At 34.2% G+C, this 11,941-nt stretch overlaps 2 long non-coding RNA genes across 2 annotated transcripts; both read right to left on the bottom strand.

The window, feature by feature from the left end:
* Window positions 1-213: 213 nt before the first annotated feature.
* On the bottom strand, window positions 214-3,932 carry LOC141368854 (uncharacterized). Its single transcript, XR_012372280.1, has 5 exons — window positions 3,842-3,932; window positions 1,732-1,873; window positions 1,287-1,388; window positions 851-954; window positions 214-564 (listed from the first exon to the last, which is right to left on the bottom strand). It is a non-coding gene; the product is annotated as an uncharacterized lncRNA (long non-coding RNA).
* A 2,604-nt stretch (window positions 3,933-6,536) lies between these two features.
* On the bottom strand, window positions 6,537-11,012 carry LOC141368759 (uncharacterized). The gene is made up of 4 exons (XR_012372004.1): window positions 9,634-11,012; window positions 9,062-9,126; window positions 8,843-8,941; window positions 6,537-6,879 (listed from the first exon to the last, which is right to left on the bottom strand). It is a non-coding gene; the product is annotated as an uncharacterized lncRNA (long non-coding RNA).
* Window positions 11,013-11,941: the final 929 nt, after the last annotated feature.

The following is an 11,941-nucleotide window of genomic DNA, read 5'->3' as shown; positions in this document are numbered from 1 at the left end:
GTCTGAGTGGTAAGGGGGTATAAAATCCGCACTGTTCAAAAAATAACAATTTATCAAAATCTATGTTGCAATCTTTGACCGATCATAATAATCAAATGGTAGTTCAAAATTATTATTATTATTATTTTTAAATATTTAGTTTTTTATGTTAAGAAAAATGGGTTAATGTAAACTAACTGGCATATAAAGGGTTAACATTAATATTTGATGTGTATGGTGCAGGCAGAAGTGTGGAGTTGTTTAAAGTGAAAAGAATATTGATGAATAATATTTTTACATTTAAGCAGATTTCATAAATGCCCAAGGAAATAAAACACAAGTAGCAAATAGTTAAATCAGCTAACCTTGAGTATCTATTAATTAAATGAAAACAAAGAAATGATTCAAATAACTTGTATTATAAGGTGTTAAATACAGTTATGATCACAAACTGATACTGTATGCATCATGTGACATAGAAACATTGGCTGTCTAAAACTAAAATCCTACCATGATAAGGAGAGAGATGGTCTTGAATTCTGCTGTAGTTTTCCATCAGTTCTCTGTCAGGATCTGATGAAGACACTAAAAATAAGAGGAAATGAAAATGTTTGAATCTTAAAACCCACACACAGCAATGTGCAAAATAACTTGGAGAAAATATCAAATGAAAGTTCATACTCTCTATTTTTAATAAACACATCACTTCTACATCATTTACATGCATATCAGTGTTAATAGTATACTGTAAAATAAAACACACTTTCTCTCGAGGTGCTCAAACCCCTTTTGATGTCCATGCATGTACACAGACTACACACGTCTGTTTGTTAGTATGTTGTAATTCATGATGTTGTTTAGGAGTACTTACAATTCATCCTAAGAGCGCTCAGACTTCCAAGAAGAAATTAACTGAGACGGACAAAACCAGCAGGAAAAGTTTAGTCCTATTATACAGATTGACCCCATTCTGACCTGAAGATAGAAAACAAATGACTTCATGATTTTAGTGATATTTAAATATCTATATGATGATATAACAGCACTTATGCGTGATTGACTTCTCTCAATATGAAATGTAAGTAAAATCAGCAACAAGATCCATTAACACAACATTTATGTTTCATTTAATGTTTGTTTTAAAACTCTTGTTTTATTAGATTTTGATCACAGATCAATAAGCCGTATCTTAGTTGTCATCTGACTTTCACATAATCTTTTATACACGTTTACAAAGAATCCAGATATTTATTGATTTGTTCATGATTTCTCCTCATAGCCTTTATGTTTTATTCTTTTCCTCTTACCCTTGCAAGGACAGCATTTGTCATCTGAAGTCGGTTTGAAATCTGACATTTCTCCTCGATTGAAGCCATTTTACTAAGAGGACAGGAAACAGAAGCTCTGATCTTAAAGAAAAAACAGAAACTTGTTATCAGCCATAATGAATTAGCGAAATGTTTATATAATCTGACGACACTTAATCAGATAAAATATGGATGAAGTGTAGGGGGTGTGGGGTATTTTAAACACATGCTGTTTTCACAGTAAACTTGGCAAGGTTTCGTAAAGTAAGCACACAGCAACAAAAATGTAATCAAAAATTTATTTCACCAACATTTGGCAAAAGCATTAATGAATAACAAATAAGTTTTCTCTTTTATCGACCCTTCATGAAGTGCCACCCAAGGACGATTTTCAACAAGTTGTTTAACTTGTGAAATTTGTCTTCAGTTTGTGTAACAGATATACCTGGATGATCTGCTTCCGGTGGGATTTCTAAGTATCTCAAGAGACCAGGGCCGGTTCTAGATATTTGAAGTGTTGGAGGCCCCTCGCACCCCTCTAATTTTCAGAATAATGTGAGAAAGTGTCATGATTTGTTTTTCCTTCCCTGTAAGACATAATTTAAGCACTAACGTCAGTTATCAAACATGTTTTTCCCCATTACTTTTCTTTTTTATCAAGGCTATAATTTCATATTTGCAATAGATTAAATCTATGTTTAGAAATTATGCAAAGCCACATGTGTTAAACATTTTAAGACAGGTAAAATTCGTTGTTGTTGATGCAATAATCTATTTAAAAAAAAAAAAAAACTAAAAAACTACAGATGAACACCTCTTAGACATTATTTCAGTAAATGAGCATCTGTATCTATTGTTTTTATTTTAGCTGGGGTTTCCCCTCTTATCGAACCAATATACAGTATACAGTTATCTATTATAGACTATTCATATTATGTATTGCATTGCGTCATATATACCTTAAAAATCCCTACAAATCACCTGCTACAGGAAGATAAACATACAAGCAGAACATTTTTATTCTTGGATCATTTTTTAATAAAAATAATTGCTAATTTTGACTCATCTTGCCAGCACGGGTTACACATGATTAACAGATAACATTTTCTTTTATACTTTATACCGTAAATGCAAAAACACTTTAATTTAATAAGATTTAAATGTACAATACAGAGAAATGTGCAAAGATCCTCAATATAAGACCGTCATAGTTATCACTCAAGTGAAATAAATAATTTTTCACAGATTAACTTTTTCTTGTATTCACAAGATGCATCTTTTTAAGTAAAATCAGCAACATTTATCATAGTGGTAGAAAATGACGACTTTCTAATACTTGCAGCTCAATGCAGGCATAGGCGGAGCTTGCAGTGGAGCAGGCCCTTCATTGGCTAAAAGGATTTTTATAAAATAAATGATATTCCACAACAAATATGCATATTAATTTAGGTTCTTATAGATTTCAAAACGTTACTTTTTAAGATGCTTTGTAAAACAATTGTTATTCTGTTAATAATGTGTATTTATCAAAACGTGGCAGTGGCCCTCGGTAAAGTCGCTTTTATCCAGCCGTCCAATCACAATGGAGGAGAGGCGGGACAAACAGTACATCGACCAATCGGAACATCCTTCCTCTACTACTGAAAAAACATAAAAGTTAATATATCTTGTCGATTACAATATATAACTGCCCGCGCTACCACACTATGAGTACGCATTGATTAAACAAATTATCTGCAAAATCTGATACTTATAAAACAGTACTTCCGCGGAGGTTTAAATAAAAGCAACCAACGCACATAAGCGCCTCCAAAGCGCCCTCAAGCGGGCATTTTTTAGAACAGCGCCTGGCGTGTGAAGCTTTGGTGGAGTTTATTTATCATCAAGATTGTTATATAGAAATTAATGAGCTAATGTACTGTTCACTGTATACATTTTCCGTTTCGTTTTTGCTTGTATTTTAAATTAGACATTGTAGTGAGTGTTTTTGAAGTGAAGAAAATGTCCTAAAATTAACTAACCCTGTGATTTTTTTTTAAATAGAGAATTTCAAAATATAAATAACAAAAATTTAAATTTGCTTATTCCAATATTGCCAGAATCGCATATGATTAACAGATTACAGTGTATTTTATACTTTAGGGGTTCTCAAAGTCCGGACTCCGGTCCGGATCCGGACCCGACGGGAACTTGATCCGGACCCGCGTCCACTTCATATTACAAGTGCATTCATTTATATGTGACTGATAAACGTGTGCATTTGCTACTTTAAAAATGCATATTAAACTTGTAAACAATTCGTTTAGTTTTTTTTTTAGATTTAAGAGCATTCCTGGTCCGAAAATAAAACAAGTTATTTAAAAATTTCCTGTGTGACACTGTAGCCATCACACCCAGATATTATGCACAGCTACTTCATGTACTACGGCTTTTGATCAGTAAGTCCTCATCGATCTGAAATCACTGTTGGTTTGAGTCGTTTAAAATATGCATTTGAAAAAGCAACACTCGTCAAACATAATCTTTATACATATTCTTTATCATCATGAAAATACCTGAAAAGGTTTGAAGAACAGCAATATAAATATATCCTTAATTTCCTGGAGCTGCGTGTGTCTGGTTCTTCGCATGTTAAGTTTCTGCCCGAGAGCGCCCCCTGGCTTTTGGATGTAGCGGCAATTCAGATTTGGACCTTTGAATGTAAACTTTGAGAACCCCTGCTGTAAATGCAAAACCACACTGAATGGTATAAAATCAGACCGGATTTTATTAAAGATTCCTGATTTAAATGCACAATAGAGAAGATATAAGATCGAGACTGCCATTATAGTCATCACTGAACTGCAATGAATTATTTTTCAGAGATTAACTTTTTCTTGTATTCGCAAGATCCATTTTTTTAAAAGTAAAATCAGCAACATTTATTATAGAGATAGAAAATGACGACTTGCGGTGGAGCAAGCCCTCCCATTGGCTAAAAGGATTTTTTATAAAATAAATAATATTCCAGATCAAATATACATATTTATTTTTATATTATACATTTTAAAACGTTTTTTTCAAGATGCTTTGTAAAACAATTGTTATCCTAATCCTGCTAATAATGTGTATTTATCAAAAGTGGCGCGCTGTAAATCGCCTTTGTCCAATCACAATGGAGGAGAGGCGGGACAAACAGTACATCGACCAATCGGAACATTCTTCCTCTACTACTGAAAAAAACATAAAAGTTAATATATCTTGTCGATTACAACATATAACAGTCCGTGCTACCACAATATAATTACGCATTGATTAAACAAATTATCTGCAAAATCTGATACTTATAAAACAGTACTTCCGCGGAGGTTTGAATAATAGCAACCAACGCACAAAAGCGCCTCCAAAGCGCCCTCACGCGGTCATTTTTAGAACTGGCGTCTGAAGCTTCGGTGGAGTTTATTTATCATCAAAAGATTATAGAAATTAATGGGCTAATGTTCTGTTCACTGTATATACATTTTCCGTTTTGTTTTTACTTGTATTTTAAATTAGGCATTGAATATATGTTTTAGAAGTGAAGAAAATGTCCTTAAATTAACTAACCCTGTGATTTTTTTTTTTGCAATGCATATTCGGGTAAGCTATCTTAACTTTAATATAATTGTTGTTAATAAACTGTAATTTATAACGATTTTGCTTCAATATTTCATCACCATTTTACAATAAAAACTGTTTCTAAATACAGTGGGAGTCATTTCACTGATTAGAGTATTCATATTATTAATAAAAACTTACAAATAATGTCATCATCATTCTTTACTTTTAACTTTTAATTTTTTATGATTTTCACAAAGTTAGTGTTTTATAAGTTGGGTAAGAGCGCCACTTAGTTGATGATAGTGGTAATATATATTGCTCTAAAAACTCGTTATTTGGCAGGGAAAGAGAAACCCATTATCATGTTTATATCTAACATTCAGGCTATATTATTTTAATGTAATCAATCAAAATGTTTCTAGTTTGTAGCACATGTACTGGTGTATATACTATGACAGGGGTCACCAACGTGGTGTATGAATTAACTTGTGTATGAATTAACTAATTCTCAACATGAATATAGCCGTAGAGGCTGGAATGGCATAAAAAAGAAAGAAAGAAAGAAAGAAAGGTCAGTCTGTACCCCAGACTCAAATGTCAAGCTTCACCAATGAATGCAGGAACTTACAATCATACAATTGTTATGTTTAACTTAGAGATGGATTTTAATAAATGTATGTAAATGATAATATATAAATATTAATATGTAAACAAACTTTCCAGCATTGCTCAAGCAAATTGGCAGACAAACATTTGTTTTAAATGATCCAATAACACCGAGAGACTTTGAAAGATTTTTGTTGACTTTAGTTTTATTAGATTTTGTCAAATGTTTAACTTAATGTTTGATTTTAAAACTCTTGTTTTATAACATTTTGATCACAGGTCAATAAACCATTATCTTAGTTGTCATCTGACGTTCTCATAATCTTTTATACACTTTTACAAATTGCTAGAATCCAGATATTTATTTTGCATTAAGAGCATTTATCATCTGAAGTCGGTATGAAATCTGAACGTTTCTCCTCGATTGATGCCATTTTACTAAGAGGACAGAAAACAGAAGCTCTGCTCTTAAAGGTGTCATGTGTAAGATTTAGGAGCCTCTATTGACAGAAAATGAATATATCATACATATCTGTGTTTTCAGTGGTGTTTATTGATCTTACATATAAAACAAATATGCTTTCTATAACCTTAGATTGAGCCGTTTTTAATTACATACACAGCGGGTCCCCTTATATAGATGTTGCCATCATATTTCTACAAAAGCCGTGAGCAGACAAACCGCTCTCCAGAGTGCGTTTCGTAAATATGTTGTTGTTCTTCTTCGTTCCCTGCAAACACGTGTATGTGGGGCCCATATGGGTTACACATGGGCTAGCTGGGTACAGAGTGGGCATGGGCTCCAAATGGGCATATTATCTGGGGCCCATCTGGGCTGAACCAAGTGGGTCCCACATGGGCAAACCCAGCCCAGCAAGCAATTTTGCGGCTAATAGACGTCTAGTAGCCGTCTAAACACCCCTCTGACGTCTAGGCTAAAACAAGGCTAATTTTGGGCTGTCAGTGAAAATCTAGTAGACGTCTATCATAGCCCAAGAATAGACTAGCCGTTAAATAGACGGCTATTAAATGACTACATGTGTGTGTCTAATAAACAACAAAAGAATGGCTAAAGAATTCTTTTTAATCCATTAAAAAAGGTTCTCATAAACATGTAATCATGCAATTTATTACAAAAAATAGTATTAATACAATAGAAATTCAGATAAGACAAAATGAAGAAAAACTACTTTTAACAAAAAGAATAAAAACAGTAACAAAATAAAAGCATAAATAACAAAATACAATTTTAAAAATGAAATAACATCTAAACATTAACAAACTATCTTCAGTTCACTTCAACTTATTAATTGTACTCATTTCTATACACCACGTCCTGTTTGAAATGCCCCCATTGCATCCTTCACTTCCAGTTCTGTTGGTGCTGGGAAGTTGTTCAACACAGCATCTGCCAAATATGAAAAAAATGCATGAGACAAGTATTTTTGCTTTATATTAAATGTGATAGTCATTCTCTTTGGAAAAAGTCATATATAAATATTGACAGGTCAACAACAGTAATCATATCGTTCTCATTACTGCAAACACAAGTGCATGTTTCTCTGCGTGTGTTTAATGACATTCTGGAACTAGCAAAAGAGGCTTAAAGGCAGGGTATCTGATTTTGATCCAGAAACATTTTAGTTATGCTGGTTGAAAGTCTCCTCAAGTCTTGATAGCAATCACTATGTTAAGTTGTCTAATGTGTATTTTTATATATTTGTGTCATCTGTAAAAGGCGTAGGACCAAAAAAACGTTCAACAAATCATTGAACCCCGACCGAATGCAATATTTGGACATGGGCCAGTTACCGGTTTAAAGGTATACCGAGATTTTCAGAGTCAAGGTTTTAAAAACCACAAAAAATTTCTGTGATACCGTTTTCAATGTATGAACTGTGTTTACACAAAGTGAATTAAATCATGTAATTGAATTCATGTTTACATTTACAACTGAAAGAATATTATCATTTAAAGGCTTTATTTTAAACTGGCATAAACGTTGTTTGTTGTTTAAAAATAAAATGTATTGTGTCCAGTTGAAAAGTTGATGTTTTAATACGCAGACATTTGAAAATAACACATTTTAGTGTCACAATGGCAATACCGCAACACCGTGGTATTTTTGCTTATGGTTATCATCCAGAATCTCATTCCGGCCCATGCCTAATTGGACGCATTAAATTTTTGCCCCTCTTCTGTGAACGTGTTTTGCATGCCACTTCACACCCTGTTCACGCTCTGTAAAAATAGGGAGAATCAAATAAACTTTCCTGCTGAATTGACACAGGAGCTACAAAACGAAAAACATTTTGAAACAACAAAAAAAAAACATCTGGATGAGCAAAGAGCAAAAACCCAAATTAACATTGGTAACTTCACTGCTTTTCCGCAAGATGGAAACAGCTACAGGTCTGAAAGGGTCGTTGCAGTGTTTCTTTTGGAAAGGTAGGTATGCAGTGTGATTCTATTTTGATGGATTCAGATTGTATTTTAATGAAACGTGTTGCTTATGTAGTTTGTGTTCCTTTACGAATTAGTGCAATGATATTTATCTTTTCAAATTTCTAAACGTGCTGCATTTAATTCGGATTAAAAACAGTTGTTTATGTTGGTTATTTTGGTAATGTTATTCACTTTGTCAGTCTTAGGAGTGTGCTTCTGGTTGGTGCGTGTAGGCTAAAGTTAGTATTTTTCAAAATCAAATACCCTGCCCTTTAAAGGAATAGTCTACCCTTTTGCCATATTAAACTATGTTATTACCTCAACTTAGACAAATTAATACATATCTATCTTTTTTCAATGCGTGCACTGTATAGCGCGTCGTGAATGTGTTAGCATTTAGCCTAGACCCATTCATTCCTATGGTACCAAACAGGGAAGCCACCAAACACTTCCGTGTTTTCCCTATTTAAAGAATGTTACATGAGGAGTTATACCAGTAAGTATGGTGCCACAAAAGAAAACTTTTTTTGGTACCATAGGAATGAATGGGGCTAGGCTAAATGCTAACACATTAACAACACACTGTGCAGTGCACGCATTGAAAAAAGATAGGTATGTATTAATTCGTCTAGGTTGAGGTAATAACATAGCTTAATATGGCAAAAGGGTAGACTATTCCTTTAAGATGCCAAGCATAAAATATTCACAATACAATCTTATGGACATAAAACAACTAAACAATATTGTATGGGTGAGTTAACTGTTGTATCGGCAAAGAGTAATTTAATCAGGGGCTTTTAATATTTAGAAAACATTAAGCCAGAACCGGACTGTCGTCAATTACACCTCACATAGCCTAATGTCATATTAAAAGTATTTTTTTGTGAAACACCATTCAGCCTAAAACTACATACAAACACACTTACCTTTAACTGAGAACTGGTGTTTTTTCAAATGCTTGCTTCTGCAGTGGACCACCACCACCATTCATGTTGAACTTTGAAATTAATGAATTTTAGGGAACTCTAAAATACAAAAGATAATGTTGTTAACAGTTGCAGACTGACATATTTTTTTTGTGACCACATGAAAGACTGCGTTGACACCACAATGTCTTATTAATATTGCATGTTTATAGAATTTACCTGTCCAGCATTCTTCCGGCACGGTCTCTCAAGTTTCTCCCTCCAGTTTCACACAGCTTTGACATCTGAATAGCACATGCCAATGTCAGTAATTGTACAGTATTGTATGCTTCAGTGTACAAGTGTTTACCAACCTTTAAGGTTAATGCCCACTGACCTGCAAGTTTGCCCTCACTAACACAATAAAACTCTTTTTTCCAACAAACTGAAGGCCTGTAAGTTAAATCCATATGGAAAAATAGCTTTCCCCCTCAATCTATCTCTGTATGCATAATTGTAAAGCACAACTGCCTACATTACTGTAAGCAACACAGTGATAACTTAGCTAAGTTACTGCTGTTACTAAAAAGCAGCCTACAAATCACTTATGTTAATCTTCAGTTTAACGTTTGTTACATAGACTCATTTACCTCCACTATTTTATGACATTGCAGGTTGTACTGTTTAGGTTTTATAAAACATGGGTTACTTGCTCTAACGTTAACCTACCCGCAAGAATGTCGCGATTCCAACAACAAATAAAGTAAATACATTTTAAACACATGTAAAATAAAATAATAAAAAACACTTACAAGACCAAACGAGTGTGGAAGATTGCTTTCCTCCTGGCTGCTTCTTCTTCTTCTTCTTGTATGATTTGCGGCAGTTTAGACACTGCTATGGTGTATTACTGCCCTCCACAGTTCATCTGAAGAACTTTGCCTCACAGTTTATATCCTTGAGTAAAGACCGGTGTGGAGTAAAAAAATTATTAAAGCCTTTGCTGTTACATAATCCATATTTCCAAGAATCGTTTTTAAAGATAAAGATGATATTCCTGAATCCATCAGCTCAGAAAACATGCGAGTTCTTGCATCATGAAGATTTTCACATTCCATTACTACATGTTTCACAGTTTCTAATTCTCCACACTCACATCTACCATCAGGATGTTTGCCTACTCTTGCCAGCCCAAAATTCAGTGCACAATGTCCCAGTCTTAATCTAGTGATTACCACACGATCCCTCCTCTCTAATCTTGTGTTTGGTGTGTGCATTAATGTGGGTTGTATTGAGAAATAGTGTCTGCCTTTATTTCCTTTTTCCCATTCTTTCTGCCATAATTCCTTTATTTTTCCCCGTATAATAGTTTTACACTCTATTCTTCCATACACTACTTTCAAATCAACTGCGCTCTTATATGTGGCCTTTTTTGCCATCTCATCAGCTTCTTCATTTCCCTGAATCCCCACATGTGCAGGTATCCACATAAAACCCACTGTATTTCCCTTTTTTATCACCTGATTTATTGCTAGCAAAACTTCAATAACTAAATCTGGTCTAGCCTCACTTTTCCTGCTCTTAATGGTCATTAAAGCTGCAGTAGATACCACATTTCTCCCAGGCCTTTGTCCTTCCATCCATTCAAGGGCCCACAAAATTGTTACTAATTCTGTAGTTAAAACCGACATGTTATCTGGTAATCAAAGACCTTGTTTAATACATAATTGGGGAATACTTATCCCTATTGCTGTTTTTCCATCAATTGGGTTCATAGAGCCATCAGTATATATTTGCTCACATTGTGTCCAGTTTCTTTTAAGATGTTCATAAACCGTAGCCACTATATCACCACTGTCTTCTTTTACCTGATCCAGCATGGTAAAATCAAATGTAGCCTCAGGTAAAATCCATAATGGGACTGGTGACCAACATACTGCTGGTCCTATTATGTAGTTTTTCAAACCCATTTCATGAGCTTTCTTATCGACAAAATGAATCATATTCCCCTTCCTATCTCTTCCCCCCCTACTCTGAAACTCCCAGTGTTCCTCTAGCAGACTTTTGGCTGGATTTTTACAATTAAAACTTCTAAGCTTAATCCAATAGTTCAAAGATAATTTAATTCTCCTTAACTCTAAATTAGTCTCCTCCATTTCAACTAGAAGTGCATTAATTGGCGTTGTTCTCATTGCCCCACTACAAATTCTTAGCTTGAACCACCTCCAATTTCTTTAAAACTGATGGCGCTGCTGCCCCGTATATCATGCCTCCATAATCAATATTTGACCTAATTATTCCCCCGATAAATCATCATTAATGTATCTCTATCCCCACCCCAATCTCTTCCTACTAAGCATCTTAAAATATTAATAACCTTCTCACATCTTTTGACTATTTGCTCTATATACACCCTCCATGTCATTCTCTCCTCAAACCATACTCCCAAAAATTTTAATGATTTGACCCTTTCAATAGGTGTATTATATATCTTCAATACCTGTTCTAATGTTTCTCTTTTAAAACCGAATACTACATATTTAGATTTTAACACTGATATTTTAAAACCCCATTCCTCTGCCCAAGTCTCTACTGTATTAATTGCCTACTGTATTTGTTTATATATACCTAATATTTCTCCCTCTCTTCCATATTGCCCCATCATCTGCAAATAACGACAATCCAAAGCTCCCTTCCAACTTACAAAAAATGTCATTAATCATCACATTAAATAATACTGGGCTAATTACACTACCCTGCGGAGTTCCATTGATCACCTTTTCCTCACTGGACACCGTTCCATTGACTTTTACTTGAATAGTACGATCCCTCATAAAATTATTTATCCAATTTAGCATCCTACCTCTAATCCCTGCATCATGCAACTTAATCACTAAGCCCTCCTTCCATACCATGTCATACGCTTTTTCAATATCCAAAAAAACTCCCACAACCGATTCCTTATTTGCTATAGCTCTTTTAATATCCATATCCAACAATAACACAGAATCCATTGTGGATCTACCAATTCTAAAGCCGCTTTGATAAGTAGTGAAATACTCCTGCTTTTCCAATATATATACACCAATCTATCAGTAACCATTCGTTCCATCGTCTTAC

Source organism: Misgurnus anguillicaudatus, chromosome 11 (assembly GCF_027580225.2).
Source record: "Misgurnus anguillicaudatus chromosome 11, ASM2758022v2, whole genome shotgun sequence".
Lineage (NCBI taxonomy): Eukaryota > Metazoa > Chordata > Actinopteri > Cypriniformes > Cobitidae > Misgurnus > Misgurnus anguillicaudatus.
Note: the sequence above shows the minus strand (reverse complement) of the source record. Positions and strands in the feature narration are given on the sequence as shown.